Genomic DNA, 17,369 nt, shown 5'->3' on the forward strand with positions numbered 1-17,369 from the left:
AGTATCTTACTCTGCTGATCGACAGTGACTACACTGGGGGGTGCAGTGAGGACTTGATAATATGCGTGAATGTTGAAACCACAATGTTGTTCATGTAAAATCTTCATAAGATTGTATATCAATGATACTTTAATAAAATAATATATGAAAATAAAGAATGGCTACCATTCAAAGCTATGATTTAATGGGTTACATATACTGTTATCGTTTGATTAAATTTTCAGAAAAGTCTGCAATATCAGGGCTATTAGTTCCACATTAAAGATAAGGAAACAGAGAGTTGGAGAGATGGTGTGGCTCACTCAAGGTCCCATGTGTAGTACATTACAGAGCTGTTATTCAAGCCTGATATCCTTACGTGTCATCCTCTACTGCCTCCTCTGTGCTTGACAGCAGTTCCCTAAAGACCACGGCAGAGTTTGGACATAATTAAGTTCAAATTATTTTTAAAATTATTAATAAATTCAGTTAATTTAGGCCAAGGGGACTCCTACAGGGTCTAGAAAGACTAACAAAGGACTCTGATTTGGTAGCAGCATGAGGAATGGGTGGGTGTGGGTGGGAGTGGAGCCCAGAAAGGAGACTATAGCAGGATTCCAGATAATGGAAGTCTGGAAAACATTATTAAGAGTAGAGATAGTGGGAGAAAGATGGGCATATTTGAGCCATATTAGAGTTTAGATCAAAAGACTTACGGATAGGCAGAGGAAGAAGTCAAGCACAACACCCAGGCTTCTGACACGGGCGGCTGGATGGATGGTGGAGCCATTTGCTGAGGTGAGAAAGGTGTTTGGAAGCAAAAGAGGAGGAGGTCACTGTGGGTCAAGCTGAATTTCAGGTGCTTGAGGACCATCCAGTGGAGGGCACAAAAGGAGTTGCATGGCAGGCCTAGAGCTCAGAAGATCTGGTAGAAGCTGTAGGTTTAGAAGTCATTACTTTATCCATGAGTTGAAACCAAAAAAGTAGGTAATCCTCCAAGGAGAGCATATGGAATAACAAGTGGTATGAATAGGAAACCTAGAGATGTAGCTAATGACAGGGAAGTGCCTCCTCTTTGTGTTCAAATGAAAGCCTCCAGCTCTCCTCCTGGTCTCTGGGTTACCTACCTTCTTGCTCCCACTCGAATCTCAACGTTCTCAAGCAGCTGAGCTCCCCAAGCAAGGATGAGAAGAAATTCTTTCTCCATTTCCCAAACTCCTAGATTCTCTTCTGCGAGCAGGGCAGGCTTACATGATGCATCAGTGATTTCCTGCCTGGGAGATAAATGTATGTTCCAAGAGACTGGGCTGCCTTTCATTTCCCCCTCCTGACTATTACCCCCGCTTCCCTGCAAACACACACATACACACACACACCCCAAACAATTGCTAGGAGCAACCAGAATGTATAAGGGACAGTATATTATCTGGTAGAAAGAGCACAGTCTTTGGAGTTGAACACACCTGTACTCGGATCCTAGGTTTAATGTGGAACCTTGGGCAAGTTATTTCAGCTGTCCAAGTGTCTGTTCTCGTATCTGTGAAATAGGTTAATCATCTCCAGAGACCTAGAAGCATGGTTGAAAAGATCAGGTGAGGTAAAAAGCAGCCAGGGTGCTTCTTCTGAAAAGCAAGTGAAAGCACAGCCTCCTTCCTCTTGCTTTCCCCAGTCAAGGACAGAGCCAAAGCAGAGCAAAGTCTGAGTTTCACAGCACTCCTCCGCAGGTCTTTTGAACCCAGAGTAAGCTCTGGCAGTTTTGTGTTTACCTGTCTGCTTTTCTAACCAGAGGCTGAAAACTCAGGCTCCTTGATTCCCAAGAAAGCTCAGCCCTTGGACCAGACTAATAATGCTTAGACAAACAAGCAACCTTCCTTATTTTTCTCACAAAGGAATAAGACAAGTTTTCTTCCCAGCCCCCAAGCAATCTTTTGTACAGCAGACATCACTGAAATCAGCAGGCATGTGTTCCAAGAGAAGTCTCTGTCTCTTGGACTCTATTTGAGTAATTTTCCCTTCTAGAAAAACATAAAAAGAGAGAACAGCAGAAGATACAAGGTAAGGATCAAACCCATGTACAGCCAGTGTCCACCTTCTTCAGAGGCACTTTTAACACAGTGTTTGAGCCAGAGGATGAAAGTACAGGCTGTTCTCTCAGATCAGCACAGTGGTTCCTAACCTCTGTCCTGGCAGATGCACATTCACCACCTGAATTCAGGCGGCAACGTTAGCGCTCAGGAAAGCTCTGAAGACAAGACTGGGGCTCCTCTAGTCTAAGGTTAGTGCTCGCCTCAGCTTATACAAGTCTCACAGGAAACACAAATCTTAAAAATGAAAGACCTATTCCCAGAGAGGGAGAGTGACTTTCCTAAGGTCACAAGGTTAAGTCAGTGGCAGATTTGGGACTCACACCCAGAGCTCATGACTCCCAAATATCTCTGTTGTTCCAACTACCACTGCCTCCCTTGAGCATAAATGTCATCTCTTATGGCCACAGATTAAGCATGCAAATGGATATCACAGCAGTGAAGATACATCATAGGGATCAAAACACCCAGGCTTCAACAGACAAGCATCAAAAATAGTATTACAATAATATAAAGTGTTAATATTAGAGCAATATAATACACTCTAATAGGCAAGTATGATATTATGCTACTATTACTTTATGACTCAATTTGGAACCATTTTTGACTGCTAGAGTCATCATCCTGCTTGACTCTACGGAGTAGGGAAGGGGAGTGAAGTATTCTAGGTACAAAACAACCACCAGAGATACAGATTCTTCACCAAATCTTTACTTAATGCCTACTACATGCCAAGCATGTGCTCACCTTTGAGATTACTGTCAAGAATGAAATGCTCTCAGAGATCTTGTGGTCTGGTGGGAGAGCAGATACAGGCGCACATATTGGCCCTGTGCAATGATCTGGTCGCAGGAGAAGCTGATGTGATGGGTTTAGAGTGTCGGGTGTGGAGGGGTGAGCGCCTCGGCTTGTGTGGTCAGTGGGGCCATCCTTTGGGATGAGGACAGAGGAGGGAGGAGAGGACGCTGTGAGGCACACAAAGGAGGAACGGCGTAGTGGTGGTAACAAAGGTGTTGGTGGCAGCCGAGGAGGAGGAGGGAAGTGATGACTTCAGTTTGGGATGTGTCAAGTTTAAGCAGCCTAAGAGGCACTTAAATTACAGGGATTCTGCCCCGTGAATGAGCTCAAGCTCGCTTCTTTGGGATTCCTTTCTGCTGGCACTTCGGCTCACAGCACCTCTGTTCTGCCATTTACATCCTGCCTCTCAAAAAGGGATGGAAATACCCAATCCACTATGTCCCCTCTTTGTCTTTGCAAGTGTTTTTTCCTTCTTTTACTATTACTTCATGTCACAGACAACCCACTCTTTTTAACCAAGGGTTTCGAAAGTCAATATCTGAGCAGCAAGCAGAGGAGGGAAAGGAGGAAGAGTAAGAGGAAGAAGAAAAAGAGGCAGTGGCAGAGAAGCAGACTGAGCAAAGACCCAAGATGTAGCAGTAGAATCAGGAGGCAGTGGCACTGCAAGGGAGAGATCTGATCAGGTGGTCAGCTGCCGCTTCCTGATCCCTAGTTGCAAGGTGGCAAGAGTTTATCAGCCCCAAATCACTGGGATCCTTTCAGAATATATAGCTGGTGACTGCCTCAACTCCAGTGCCAAACTCCTCGATGGTCCGGTCAGCTCAGACCATGTCTATTTGACAAAGGCACACATAGTTATCACTGGATGGGTTGACCAGTTCTTTGAAGATACCTAGTCAATCTTTTTTCTTTTCACTAAAAAAACAGTTCTTTCCCTAAATTAAGTAAATGATTCATAACATTTATGGCATGTAGGTGGTACTGCTTCTTTACCAGAAATAAACCAGCTCAACTAAGTGTTTTGGTATCATATAGGTTAAATCTGTCAGTGGAATAAAATTGCTCCTTTTATTTCTTCTATCCTCCCACCACCCTTTGTTTTTTCATTCATCATTTATTCACTCAGCACAAAATTACTGAATACCTATAGTAAGCCAGCTACTGGGCAAAGCTCCACAGAAAGGGTTTGGTTTATGGCCATGAGGCTGGCCGGCCTGGCTTTAGGCGAGACCAGAAGAGGTGTTTAAATAAGGCAACCCAGCCTGGGCTTGGGAATCATAGAGGAAAGAAATTCCAAGATCAAACCCAAATGTGTTGGTTAATGTGAGAGAAGATGTTGAAGAAAGAGCAAGCTCATAGAGCAGGAAGTCCTGTAAACAGGATGAAACATGCTCTCTGTCTGGAACCTGGGCCTTGAACATCGGGAAAGGCCAGCCTCCCCAAGCAGAAGGAAGAAGAGGAACTTTGCTAGGAGGTGAAGGAACCACGCCTAGTTGTTAAGATATGGGTTAACACCTTCTCGCTGGAAGAACACGTAAATTTATACATTTCTTAAATAATAAACTGAAAGCCACTGAGTCATTCCTTCCCTAATTAGCTTCGTTCTCTATTCCAGGCAAGAAAGCCCTCTTACTAAGGCTAAAATTTCTTTGTTTAAATTAGATCCCCTGTCTTTTTAGTCTCCTTAGCATTTTAAGGGATGTGTGCATCAGCCTTGACTTGTCTGACTTTCACTTTATCACCTTGGCACCTGATTAATTGTTACCACTTCTTCATTAAGGAGTCTCACATTAATTCTTCCTTCTCTGTATCTCTCACACAGATTCCTTAATTATTCTTTTCCATGGAAAAATTCCTTGGAAATATTTCTTCCCACTCCTCCTGTCACCACCATGCCCAGGCCCTCATCAATTCAAGCAGAAATAATTGCCATTTTTTCCCGCCTCTAATCCATTCTCCTACCTGTTGAGAAACTAATTTTCTAAAAGCTTCATAGTATTTACATTGCCCCAAAGTTCCTTCAAATCAAATCAAGGTTTTGAAAATCTTATCCCTTAATAATAAAGTGAGCACACACACACCAACAGGGCCACATTTGTGCCTTATCTATGTTTATTCACCTGCACATACAGAGAATTTCCACTTCTCCACCTCTGTTCACAGGCCTGAGCTACCAAATATAAATGAATGGAGCCCTTAAGTGCTTCTTTTTCCCAATATTTTTCAGGTACTATTATTTCCTCTGCCAAGAATGCCTTCTCCTCCTCTCTCTGTTATAGACACTGTAGTAACATAGAAGGAAGGATTACTTGGACGTGTCAGCGCTGGCCTGCATGACCTTGGACAAGTGACTGATTCTCTGGGCCTCAATTTCCTTATCTGTTAATTGGTCAAAAGATATTAGACCAGCTGATCACTAAGAAGCTTCCAGCTCTTACCTGAAATGACATCCTAAAGTCTTTCCCTCGCCTGCCTTTCTCAAGGCAACCCCTTCTCAAGGGTGGTCACACCCTGCTCTGGACAACAAGGGTAACTGGATTCAGGGAACAAAATATCTGCGCTCGAAGCAGAAGAGCTGAAGCTGACTCCATAAATGACTCCTCTGTTTCAGAAGATGAAGATATAAATTAGAATGCCTGCCTCAGTTACCTCTGTCCAAGAAAAGTGCTAGCATTTTATGTGGGCACCAGACTTCCCCAGAACTTACACGCCACAGCAGGGAATGTGAGTTTGCAAGCAGGTTTGTGTGCTGGCAGCTCAACCCAACCTTCAGCCTTGAGACAAAAAGTGTAAATGAATGGGCCATTCCCAGATTCATAAGAAACCTGCAAGATGTTTATACTTGCAAAATATTTCACATCCATTATCACTTTTGACTCTCTGAAGAGCCAAATGAGGAAAGCAAGCAATCAACAAATATTACTGAGGTCTTCTATGGGCCAGGCCCTCTTGAGGGTGTATAGGATATACCAGAGGACAAAGTGAGGATCCTTTCCTTCACGGAGCTGCCCTCCTGGCAAAGTAGAATCAGTTGCACTAAGATGAATAGGAAAATCTTCAAAGAATAGTTAATAATCATCGCATGATTATGGGATAAGTACACTGGCAAAAATTTAATAGTTAATGATGGCATCTACCACTGATTATTCAACAAATATTTACTGAGTGCCTACTATATGCAAAGCTCTGTGCTAAATGCTTTACATATGTTAGCTTATTTAATCTTTATGCTAACCCTGCAAGGTGGATATTATCATCTCCATTTTTCAAATAATGAAATTAAGACTCACAGAGTTTAAGTAACTTTTCCAATTTCCCCTGGATGACTTGTACTGGAGCAGAGTGGAGAGAGCTGTTAATCCTATTTGCAGAAGCAGGGGAGAGATTCAGAGAGGGGACTGTAAGTGAGTACAAGTTCACCAAGCATAGGAAAAGGGAGGATGTCCTCTGGCCTTCAATGTCAAAGTCAGATTGCTGCAAAAATGTGATATGCATTTCAGCTGGAAAAGCAAGAAGTTTAGATGACCAGGGCAAAGGGTTTGTGGGTAGAAATAACATGAGACACTGGTGGGGTAAACAGGGCCAGGGTGAGGTGGGCTTTATTAGCTAGGCTTTCCAGAACTTCCTGGAATTTTTTCAAGAACAAAATAGATGATATCTATATAGCACAAATAGGACAAATGGACAAGGCTGCAGTTCGGAGCATCTCCTGGGCCTCCTGCTCCCCCAACACTATGAGTGTCAATGCCTGCACTCCCCAGAACCCATTGTGTGACACAACCCACAGCCTGTGAAGCTCTGCAACAAGGGGTAGGGAGCTGCTGAAGGATCGTAAACAAAGGAATGACATAATCAGAATGGCAGAATGGGTAATGGATTGGAGAGGAGGAAATCAAAGGCAAGGGGCCCAGTTAAGAGCTATAATAACAGGGTGAGCTCTAAGCTACAGGCCAGGAGGGCCCCAGCCAAGGCAGCAGCCATGAGAACTGATCACAGACCATGGTGTTGAGGAGGATTTAGGAGGCAGCATTGACAGTCTTGGGTGAGGGATGCAATGTGCTAGGGGGAGAGGGCCTAGCTGAGGATAATTCCAAGATTTCTAGGTGAAAAAAAGGACTCAGAATTCATGACTGAAATGTTTCTTCCCATGGGTAAAATTTCCATTCCAAATGTAAAAGGATATATTGTCAATACTTCACAAAGCAGTACAGACATTTCACATCTCTATCAATCAATGAGTGAGTATGCAAAGGGACACACACACACACACACACACACACACACACACACACACACACACACACACACACACACCTGCCAAGGGAAGTTTGCATTCAGGAAGCTAAGACAAGCTACATTAGTTGAGATATGCTGATTTCTGACACTCCTCTTTAAGTTGGAATTCCACTGGCATCTACTGCAAGGGCTTTCAAGTCTTACAGGACAAAACCCTGAAATGTTTCTGATGGAGACATGAACGTTAGAACTGTTTTCCCAAATAGGATTCTACTTCTCCTTTATTGTTTCTTCCTACAGGGAAAAAAAGTTGTGGCAAAAACTGGCCTGTCATTGTTTTCAGTTTAAGAAACAGAAAAGAGATAGAAACATTTAAATACCACAAACTCCCTTTGATAGAACAACTGAACACCCACAACATAATCCAACTGGCAACATCACCAATTTGGAATGGCAAGCTACCTAGGGAATCACTGTTCGGCCACCAAACAAAGTGACAACAGGGAGACTTTCCTTCCACGGTGATGGCTAAAACAATGGGCCACTGAGGAAGGAAAACCTTTGCTGCTCAGACTCTTTCCCAAAGAAATAAGTCATTTCCCTGAATAGCCAGCGTTTCCAAGGATTAAGGAGTCATCTATTCCTTTAAGCACCACAACTTTTTTTTAGTAGAACCATTTGGCTAAAACTTCTTCTGAAATATATCCCATTCTTTTCTCTAAGACAAACTATACAGAGCAAATGTAATCTGGTGACACAGACCATCATTTAAAGCTCCAACTATTATTTGGGGCTAAAAGACTGAGAATGTTTGGAGATATGTGGAGCTTGCCCAACATTAAATGGCATCACTTCTTTAATCCTTTTATCTGGTTTTAGAGTTGTTTTTTCTCCCCCTCTGTTGCTGGGCTTTGGCTATACATTCTGGGTATCAATATTACTGAATCTTAAGGCTACTTGTTTCTTTTCATAACATATATTGTTTCTATTCAGCTGAGAGCCTGAGAAACAAATAACAGAGCATGTGATCAGTATTGTACATAAAGCAAGAGTAAGCAGGCCCTTGAAAAGACTCGTACTTAAACTGTGTGAAGGTATCTTGAGTGTCCAGAAGGCAGCATGGAATCATGGGGTGGGGAGCCTGGAGAGAGAGGAGTTGGCATCAGCAGACCCCAAGTTTGATCTTAACTAATCTACTTGCAACCTCTCAGCCTCAGATTCCTCCTCTGCACAGATAGAAATAATAATATCTACTTCATTACAGTTTCCATGGGGATTAAATGAGATAATGCATGCAATGTTTCTAGCACCATGCCTACCATCTTACTATCCTCAATTAATGGAGGCTAGTATTATTATGGATTTTGTGACAGGCATTGTGACTGTTCAGACTGCTCAAAGGTATTTTTCTTTATTTCCTTGCACCACCTCTAAACTAGAAAGAAGAGTATTATGGGTATTAAGACCAAGAATTCCAACCATAGTTAAAAGTGGAAGCATGGTTGTGGCTGAGGAAAATGCTCAGGTCCTTCATGTTGTTGAGATCCAGTCAGGGTCAAGTGCAACAGACCATGTTGTCCAACTCAGGAGTTTAAATCACAAGTCAGGCTAAGGTCTTCAAGCAGAGACACAGCAAGCACAAAGGACACAGGAAAACAATGCCTCAGAGACAATCCTCACCCAAAAACCTCTCCCTTATTGAGGGCCAGATTAGCCTCTGAGTCAGTGTTTATTGTGGATCCCTATTTGGTCACACAGCATCTATCATATGAGTTATTGCTGGGGTTTTGTTCAAAAGGGATTGAGACTGAGGTGTGCAGCCTGGTGGAGCCTGATAGTGCAAGGGGAGGGGGAGCCAGAAGTGAGAAGCCAAGCCGATAGGAGCGTGTAAGCGGGCGTGGTGCGGGGTGATCGGAGCCAGCCGCATCCGGCAGCATCTGTAGCTCCCTTGCATTTGCCAGCGGTCAGTGCCAGGGTGCGGAGCAGGGGGAGGCTGGCCAAGAGGTCACAGGTCCAAGCAGTGACCCACAATCCAGTGACACCACTTTATGGCAACAAAAACCTTCTGCTTCCAATGTGCCTTCTTTGCAAGCTTGCTTGGTAAGCTCGCTTGGCTTTGGTTTGTTTGTTTAAACCTAATCAACTTTACCAAAAGGACCTATTTGTTAGTAGACTCTGTCTCTCCTAATTCTTCTCTGGCCATTGTTCATGAACAAAGAGATGTTTCCCAAAATGGATGATCAGGTTGTATGGGTCCTTTGTGTTCAGATATTTTAACTCTGTGCTATTTCATATCTACCTCAACACATTGGCATCCTTGCCCTGTTCTTTGTTTTTAATGATATCATTTCCCAATGACATAGCATCACCATCATTTGCTCGGCCATTACCCCACTGTTGGGCACGGGCATTGTTTTTTATTTTCCCTATAATGAAAAGCCTCGCTGTGAATGCATTTGTACTTTTTCCTTGCTTTGGAGTTATGTCCTTGGGGAATCTCCTAGTACGTGGGATTACCAGATCAAAGGGTAGGAACTGTTTCATGACCTTTATTGAGTATCAAGTTTATATAGTTGCCCTTATAACTCTGAGCACTTGCAGAAAACTATTTTGAATCTAATGTGGTGTGTTAGTGCTGTAGGCTGCTGAGAAATATTGAATGAGAAAACTTAACCACTGTTGGGCTAAAAAAAATACTGACTAGAAAGGAGAAAGCCAGGCTGAGGTCTGGAAGGAAGGAAGGAGAGAAGGAAGGAAGGAAGGAAAGAAGCGAGGAAGGACGCGAGGAAGGAAGCGAGGAAGGGAGGGGAAAATAGGCTGAAAACCTGTGGTTTGTAAAGGTGAGTTCCTACTTTGCAGCCATGTGGTGACTCCCAGTGTGCAAGGTCATTTGGAGGTTGAGAAACGAAATATTTTGTGTGGCCTTCTGTAACTTATTAGCCCAGCCTGGCCCTCGTACCCATGGACACTTCCCTGAACTGCTTCCTAGCCCCTTGCATAGTTTCAGCTCTGCCCATGACCGCACCACACTGAAGCTGAGAAGAGCAGATACTGAGAACCTGGCTTCTGCCTTCACTTTTTCCATTTCCCCAAGGGTTTTGCAAAACTCTGAATTATGCTACCACCCACTTTGTCTTTTCTCTTTCTAAACTCCCAATTCAATATCCTGCATTTCTTATAATTAGCAACATGTTGGAGCCAGACCTGGGATGGAATCCTGGCTCTGCCGCTGTGTGATGTAATCTGTGTGACCCTAGGCAAGTGACATCACCTCTTTGAGTCTCATTTTCTTCATCTGGAAAATGAGGATTAACTCATAGCCTGACACCTAGCCCAGTGAACGGTTGCATTATGTGATTATGGCTATTACAGTTTAAGCTGCGTTTAAACCAGGAACAGAGAATAAGACTGGATAGATAGTGTTTCTATGTCGTCCTCTGTAAAATAGGGATAATATTACCCACCTGGGGGAGTTGTCATACACATAATAGTACATGGGCGGTACCTGGCTGGTACTCTGTGCTGTTTTCCTATCTCTCCTCCTGGTACTCTGTGCTGTTTTCCTGTCTCTCCTCCCTGTTATCTCCTCCCCTACAGGTCCCTTATCTGATCTTCCCTAGCCTGCCCTCCTCTTCCTGTATTGGGGTTTGGATAATCACATAGGTCCACATCACTGCAAAAGAATGTGCTAAATCCTTCCCTTTCTGCTCTTGCTGTAGGCAGACAGGCAAAATAAACTAGGGGCAGAGAAACTGGAGGTAGTGATTTGGCCAGGTCATTAATAAGGGAAAAGGGGGCAACAGACTGCTCATGGCAGAGACAGAGGAAAACTGTGGCGAGGAGGAAGTGCAGCCTGGATGGAGGCTTTTGAAAAATCAACCTGGCCTTAAATCTCTGGGCCACTGCAGAGGGTCTGTCTGCAAGACAAATTCAGGGCTGGTCAGTTAGTGCTCTCCACAGGAGAGGTGAGAGCCAGGCTAAGATTAAGTCAGGCTGTAGATGAAAACATTTTAGAGAACAATCAAGGAACAGTGAATAAAATGCCTAATTGTATCTTGGGTTTTATATTTCATTAAATCCTATTTTAACTGCATGCCTTATGTAATATGAGTGGATGGTAACTACCAGGGAAGGTTTTATGCTTAACTGTTTTAATGAGAGTTTTGTTATGTGTATGGAAAATGAAATTGGGTAGAAAAGTATGTGAGGCTCCATTGCACTGCTAACTTTATGGCCAAAGTTATAACCAAAACCCTGTTATCCAGGTCTAAACCTGGATAAGTCACTGATAAGTAAGCTGATCCTAGGGAAAGCAGACAGACTATTACTGAGGTGGCCTGAGCTTAGAAAGTAAATGTCACAGGGCAATAAGACACCACTGTGGACACAAAACCCCATGTCTGGGGACACAAACACCCATGTCAGGAGGAGGACGTGGATGTGGACATCGTGGACTTCAAGGATCAGGATCTCCTCATCGTGGAGCCACACTGGTGGGGCTTCTGGTCTCAGGTCCCCAGAGCAAGAGTCACACCGTTCTCCGTGAGGTAGGGTGAGAACATGAAAATGAAAGAAGTTCAGTGCAAAACAGAGAACATGTACGGTGATCATTCTCAGACAAACTGAGGGGAAGTCCCTCTTCTGGACTTCTTCTCCATCTCTGGCACAGCATTTATCATGCTTTTTAAAAATTGTGGTTTTTTTACCCACGTCCCCCACTAGACTGTAAGCTAAGGCATAGACCACATCTGAGCAGATGTTGCATTCCTAATGCCAAGGTCAGTGCCTGACCTGCCCCAGGTGTTCCGTAAACACCGCTATAGTCATTACGTTCAGCTAATAACAGCCACCTTAATTAAGACCCTGTACGCTAGAGCCAAAATAGCTGGGTTTCAATCCAGCCACTTGTCAGGCAAGTGGCTTATCTAATCTGTGCCTTGATTTCCTCCTGTGCAGAAGAGCTATAATGGTGGTACATATCCCATAGGGTTGCTGTGAGGATTAAATGAGTTAATGCATGTCATTGAGCACATCGGGTATTCAATCAGCATCAGCTATCATATGCTGTCATCACCATCACCATCACCATCACCATCACCATCACCATCACCATCACCATCAGGGCAAGTCACCAAACTCTGTATATCAATTTCCACATCAAGTTCAACTACATGCTCCTTAAGATCACTTTTGACACTGACATCTTCCAGTTCTCTCCGTGGTATGGTTTACCATTCTATGTATTAGTCACAGAAACTTCTGAATCCCAAACTGGTTTTCTCTGCCACTCGACACTTATTTGAGCCACCTTCCCAACCCATCAAGAGCTGTATGCTCAGGCCACTCAGTCATGTGTGTGTGTGTGTGTGTGTGTGTGTTATAATTAGTCTAAGGAAAATGTGACCAGAAAATTAAATCCTATATAGCACTTCAAGTAATACTCTTCAGAAGCAAACAGAAATATCTTTGCATTACCTGCTGTTCAGGATTATCCACAGGAGAGCATCAATTTATCAGCATATCTAGCAAAGAGTCAGCAAAAACTCTGATAACAAAATGTCAAGCTCTGTGTACCACCTTGCCATACGACCCCCTGTCCTGCTTGGATGGGAAAACAGGACAATGTGAAATGAGAAGTTGAGGAAAACAACAGAGGTTGAAGTGAGGTGCCAGAGGAAAGCAACCTTAAAATAACTGAAAATACAGGGAAAAAAGGTGTGAAGAACATGGAATACAATTACTCTAGTAAATGGCATTTGGGAAATGCAACCATTTGTGTAAGAAAAAGGGGACAGATGGAGACTATACAAACGTATGTATATTCATAAAGTGTTGCTAATAGATTATACAACAAATTGATGGCATTGGTTGCCTCCAGGAAGGAAAAATGGGAGGTAAGGAAGGGGGAAGGATAGAGAGACCTTTTGCTAGACTATTCTTTTGTCCTTTTAGAAACATGTGGATATATTACTGATTTCAAATAGATTTAAATGGATTTTTAAAAAGTTACTTCATAGGGTGAGCAGAGAATGAACCGGAAGTTGGAATTTGGATTCTGGTTCTGCGCTTATCAATGTCAATCTGGGTGACTTATAGCAAGCCTCCCGACTCTCTGAACCACGGCTTCCTCCCCTAAGAGTCAAGGAGTTAAATTGGATTTCAAATCCAGCTTCCCTCTCCCCACATTTCAGAGTTCGCCACTCAACGTGGAGCACAGTGCCTCAGCAGAGAGCAAAGATGGTTGCTGCCTTGCCAAACAGGGGCCGACCAGCCCTCTACTCTGGACCTGCTCCTGCCAACCCCTGACCTTTCCCCTTGTGGTTGTGGGCCCCTGTTTGCCTTCTTACCCCTGGGCTTTAGTGCTGGTGAAGGCTGGGCAGCTGAGTGGAATAAGGATGACCAAAAGGGCAGAAAAATATCTAGTAAGTCTGAGAAAGAGCCCAGGAAAAGAGAGAACCAGGAGAGGCCAAGCACACTACAGGAAGGCCATGGGGCAGTGCAGATGCTGAACCACGTGACAGCATCAGCTGGGACAGCAACTTCAGTGCCAGCCCCATGGTGGGAGAAAGAGAGTGTGTGGTGAGCTTCCACCATGGCAGAGAAGTCCTCCACGCTCTTTCCACCAGGACAAGAACCCACATCATGACTACTGGACATTTGCTCAGGTCCTGCAATTACTTAGCCACCTCTGTAACCCCAGAGGCCACTGCCAGCAGCACAGGCTAAAAAGGGAGAAACGCTAGGCTTCAGGCAGAGCAGAAAGTGGAGGGAAGAAGAGAAGGAGTAAAGAGAAGTGGGAGAGAGGGAGGCAGGGTGACAGAGAGCCAAGAGCAGTAGCAAGATGGAAAAGAAAGACAAATAAAAAGGAGAAAACCAGAAAGATTGAGATTCACAGGCAAACCCGCCGAAGTCCACCTGCCCCACAATATCAGTGAACTCTAATTCCAAAAGGAGTGCTGGCTTTTATCACCATGAACAGCAGAATCCTAACAGAAAATGCACTTGGCATTCTTAGGAGGGACACTGAGAACCCATTACTGTCCTCTCTCCCCACCCACCACCTCCTCTAAGTCTGAGAGGTAAGAGGGCAGATCCAAACCCATGCCTGCCAGAAGGAAGATCGGGGACTGGAAGGGTGAGATCGAGAGTAAAGGGCCTGCCGGGTTCACCCTCTATGGGAGGCTCACGTTTTAAGGATGTTGGTGTTCAAGATTTCATCCCCAAAACAGAAAGTACAAGAGAAACAGTTGAAGGAATGGTGACATTTAGCCTGGACAAGAAAAGACTCTCTTGCAGATTTTGCTAGGTAGGCAGTCTGGTATGGCCCTTTCAGCATTTAAGTCCTCTGGTTCCATCAAGTATTTTAAAGGGTTCCCATGTGAAAGAAAGATCAAACTTTGTGAGGCTTCCCAGGGACAAACTGGGAGAAATGGGAGAAATTCAAATTCCAACCTGATGAAAGGAAGAAGGTTTAAACCCTGTCGGATGTTCCAGAATAGCATTGGTTCCCAATGGACTGTCCCTGAAGGGGTGCAGGAGAGATTCCTACAGCAGGCAGGGGACCGACCGGATTAGCAGTCCCTCAGACACCTTCCAGTGCCCAGCCCCTGAGAAGGAGGGATTAAGGGTAAACAGGAACACCAGGGGCTCCGGTGAAGCCTGATCAAGCCAAGGAAAGTGTCAGCTCCCAAAATAGGATTCTAAAAACAGAAAATCACATTGACTTAAATTGACCTCCCCTTCCCAGAGAACTCATTTCCCAGGGGGAAGAGCTTATGATTGATGGTGGTGGTCACACACAGGAATTTGAGCTGACTGGCCCCCAGGCCTTGCTGCCACTCTGTGCCAACACCACATGGGAGGCCAGGGTGCCAGGTATGGAGCAACAGATGTGTAAGAGATAAACGATGAAAGGGGAATTTTCTTAAAACCTTATTATTAGGAAATCACAGTGCTTAATTCTAATTTCTTGGTGGATAGGTTCTGTGGGTCAGTTCAAGCACTGAGTGACTCATGACTGTGTTTTTCTGGCCAGGTGAGTCTGCCAGGATAGGAAAGCTAACTCACATGAGCTGTCATCTCAGTGCAGCACTCAGGGCAGAGATGGTACGGGGCATGGTTTGAGAGCACAGGGGATATAGCCGGACTGCCTGGATTCCAAGGCTGTTCTCCAGCTTAGCAGCTGTATGGTTTAGGGTGGGTAACTCAACCTCTTTGTGGTAAGGATTCCTCCACTTTGAAATAGAGAAAATAATAGTATTTACTTCATAGTATTATTTTGGGGATTAAACACTTAGGACATGTGTTTTTAGTGTTAAGTCACTTAGAACAGGCCCTAGGGCTTAGGATGTTGTATTTATTATTACTTGTCATAATATTTTTGAAAGAAGCAGGATGGAGAAGGAAAGTCTTGGATTTTGGAATGAGTTAGAATTGAGTACAATTCCTGCTCTCCAACCCCTTGGTTCAGCAACAGTAAAAAGAGGGCAGTACTTTGACCAGCTCAGCAAAGTTCTATTCTTTCTTCAAACCCCAGCTGAGGCACTGCCTCCTAGATAACTGGATGGATACCTCTTTCACAGCCCTTGTCATAGAGCCTATCATTGCTTCTGTCCAGGCCTTTCTTCTGCACATGAGCCCTTTCAGGATGGGCTATACCTCATTCATATTTGTGTCCCCACCTCCTTAGCACAGTGCCCTGGTACACTGATGAAACACAGTGAGAAAGAGAACAGAGAAAGGAATCAGGATTTCTTGAAGATTTCTATATGCCAGGCACTGAACCACACACATAATTTATTTAAATTCTCACTCCAGTCCTGAAGGAGAGGTATTTTTTGCCCTTGTCTTACCAGTAAAATGGAGTTAGCAGCACCATTCTCTAAAACATAACAAGACAGAATATTAAAAAGGCAAAATGAAAGTGTCCAAAAGTGTCCAGGGGCTAATGGAAGACCCCAGGTCTGTCCGGGAAGGAAGGGTGACAACATCAGCTGACTGTCTGTAGGATCTCAGCAATGAGAATGGCTTGGAAGGCATACCCCTCCCTCCTGCCCTCCTAAAAGAGCTGGGCTTGGCTGAGTGTTCCACTGTTAAGCAGCAGACAGTTCCGGGGATGTGGCTGGGACACACACCAGAAGTTCCCAGGAATCAGGGCACAGGGCTCTCCCACTGAGCCCAACCTTCTTGCAGTTTAGTCACTGCTCCCAGCACCTCACACCATACTCATCTACACCACACACACCACACCACACCAACCACATACCACCTCCAGAAACCCTAATGTCCATCCACACATCAACTCGCCCATTCATACCCACCACCCTCAAGTACACACACACACAGAACCTACACACCATCACAAACACTCCAGCCTGTACACACCACACACACTCAGATAGCCACAGCACATCACCTGCAAATAGACTCATTCATGAGATACCCAGCAATGCCCGTTCACACATACGCACACATCCTACCCACACTCAGTGCCTGACAGCCCACCCACACATTTTTTCAAACGTCCACACTGCACCGGGGCTCACTCCCTCTGCAGCCCATCTCACAACCTGAAGCGCTCTCACATTTATCTGCACATGGCCCCACATAAACACCGTGTTTCTACTCCACATCTCTCCCACAAGCCCGCACACCCGGGCACATCTGTGCAGTGTATCCCCCACCCGGCCGACTCCGGTTTCGCGCTCGGTGTGCAGCGGCCACAGTGGCCAGGAATTAAAATGCAGCGAGGAGGAGCCGGGCGCGTCAGCACCGCGTCTCCAGGAGAGCACAGCGCTCGCCGCCGCCCCGCCCGCCCGCAGCCGCGGAGCCAGAGAGCCGAGAAGCAGGTGTTTGAAGCCCAGCCGCGCCAGCGACGCGCGGCTACTGCCCAAGTTCGCCCGGGGCCCGACGAGGGCCGGGCAATCGGGAGAGGAGTGCAGACTGCGGCGCACCCACCGTGGGCTTGGAGTCTCTAGAGAGGAAGGGCCCACCGAGCAGCGAGTCCCGGTCACCCCGGAGAGGTGTAGTCGGGGCTCCGCAGTTCCCCAGCTCCTGGAGCCGCCCAGGCAGGGGGAAAAAGAGGCAGGAGACAGCGAGGCCGGGCTTTTCTGGAGACTCGGGGCCCCCCTGGGAGCCGGGGAGAGAAGCGACACGTCTCTCTGGCGAGCAGCCTTGAAGGACCCCCGCAGCAAGCAGCCTCCTGCAGGACCCCCTGAGAAGCCCCCAGCCCCAGGAGAGAGAGGGCACATCGCAACGAGGGCTCGGGCGCTG

At 45.4% G+C, this 17,369-nt stretch overlaps 1 protein-coding gene across 1 annotated transcript in view; it reads left to right on the plus strand.

Moving 5' to 3' along the window:
• ASIC2 (acid sensing ion channel subunit 2) overlaps nucleotides 1–17,369 on the plus strand; it is a 998,461-nt gene that overhangs the window by 741,791 nt on the left and 239,301 nt on the right. The gene's annotated exons all lie outside the window — the stretch shown is intronic.

Source organism: Manis javanica, chromosome 4, assembly GCF_040802235.1.
Source record: "Manis javanica isolate MJ-LG chromosome 4, MJ_LKY, whole genome shotgun sequence".
NCBI lineage: Eukaryota > Metazoa > Chordata > Mammalia > Pholidota > Manidae > Manis > Manis javanica.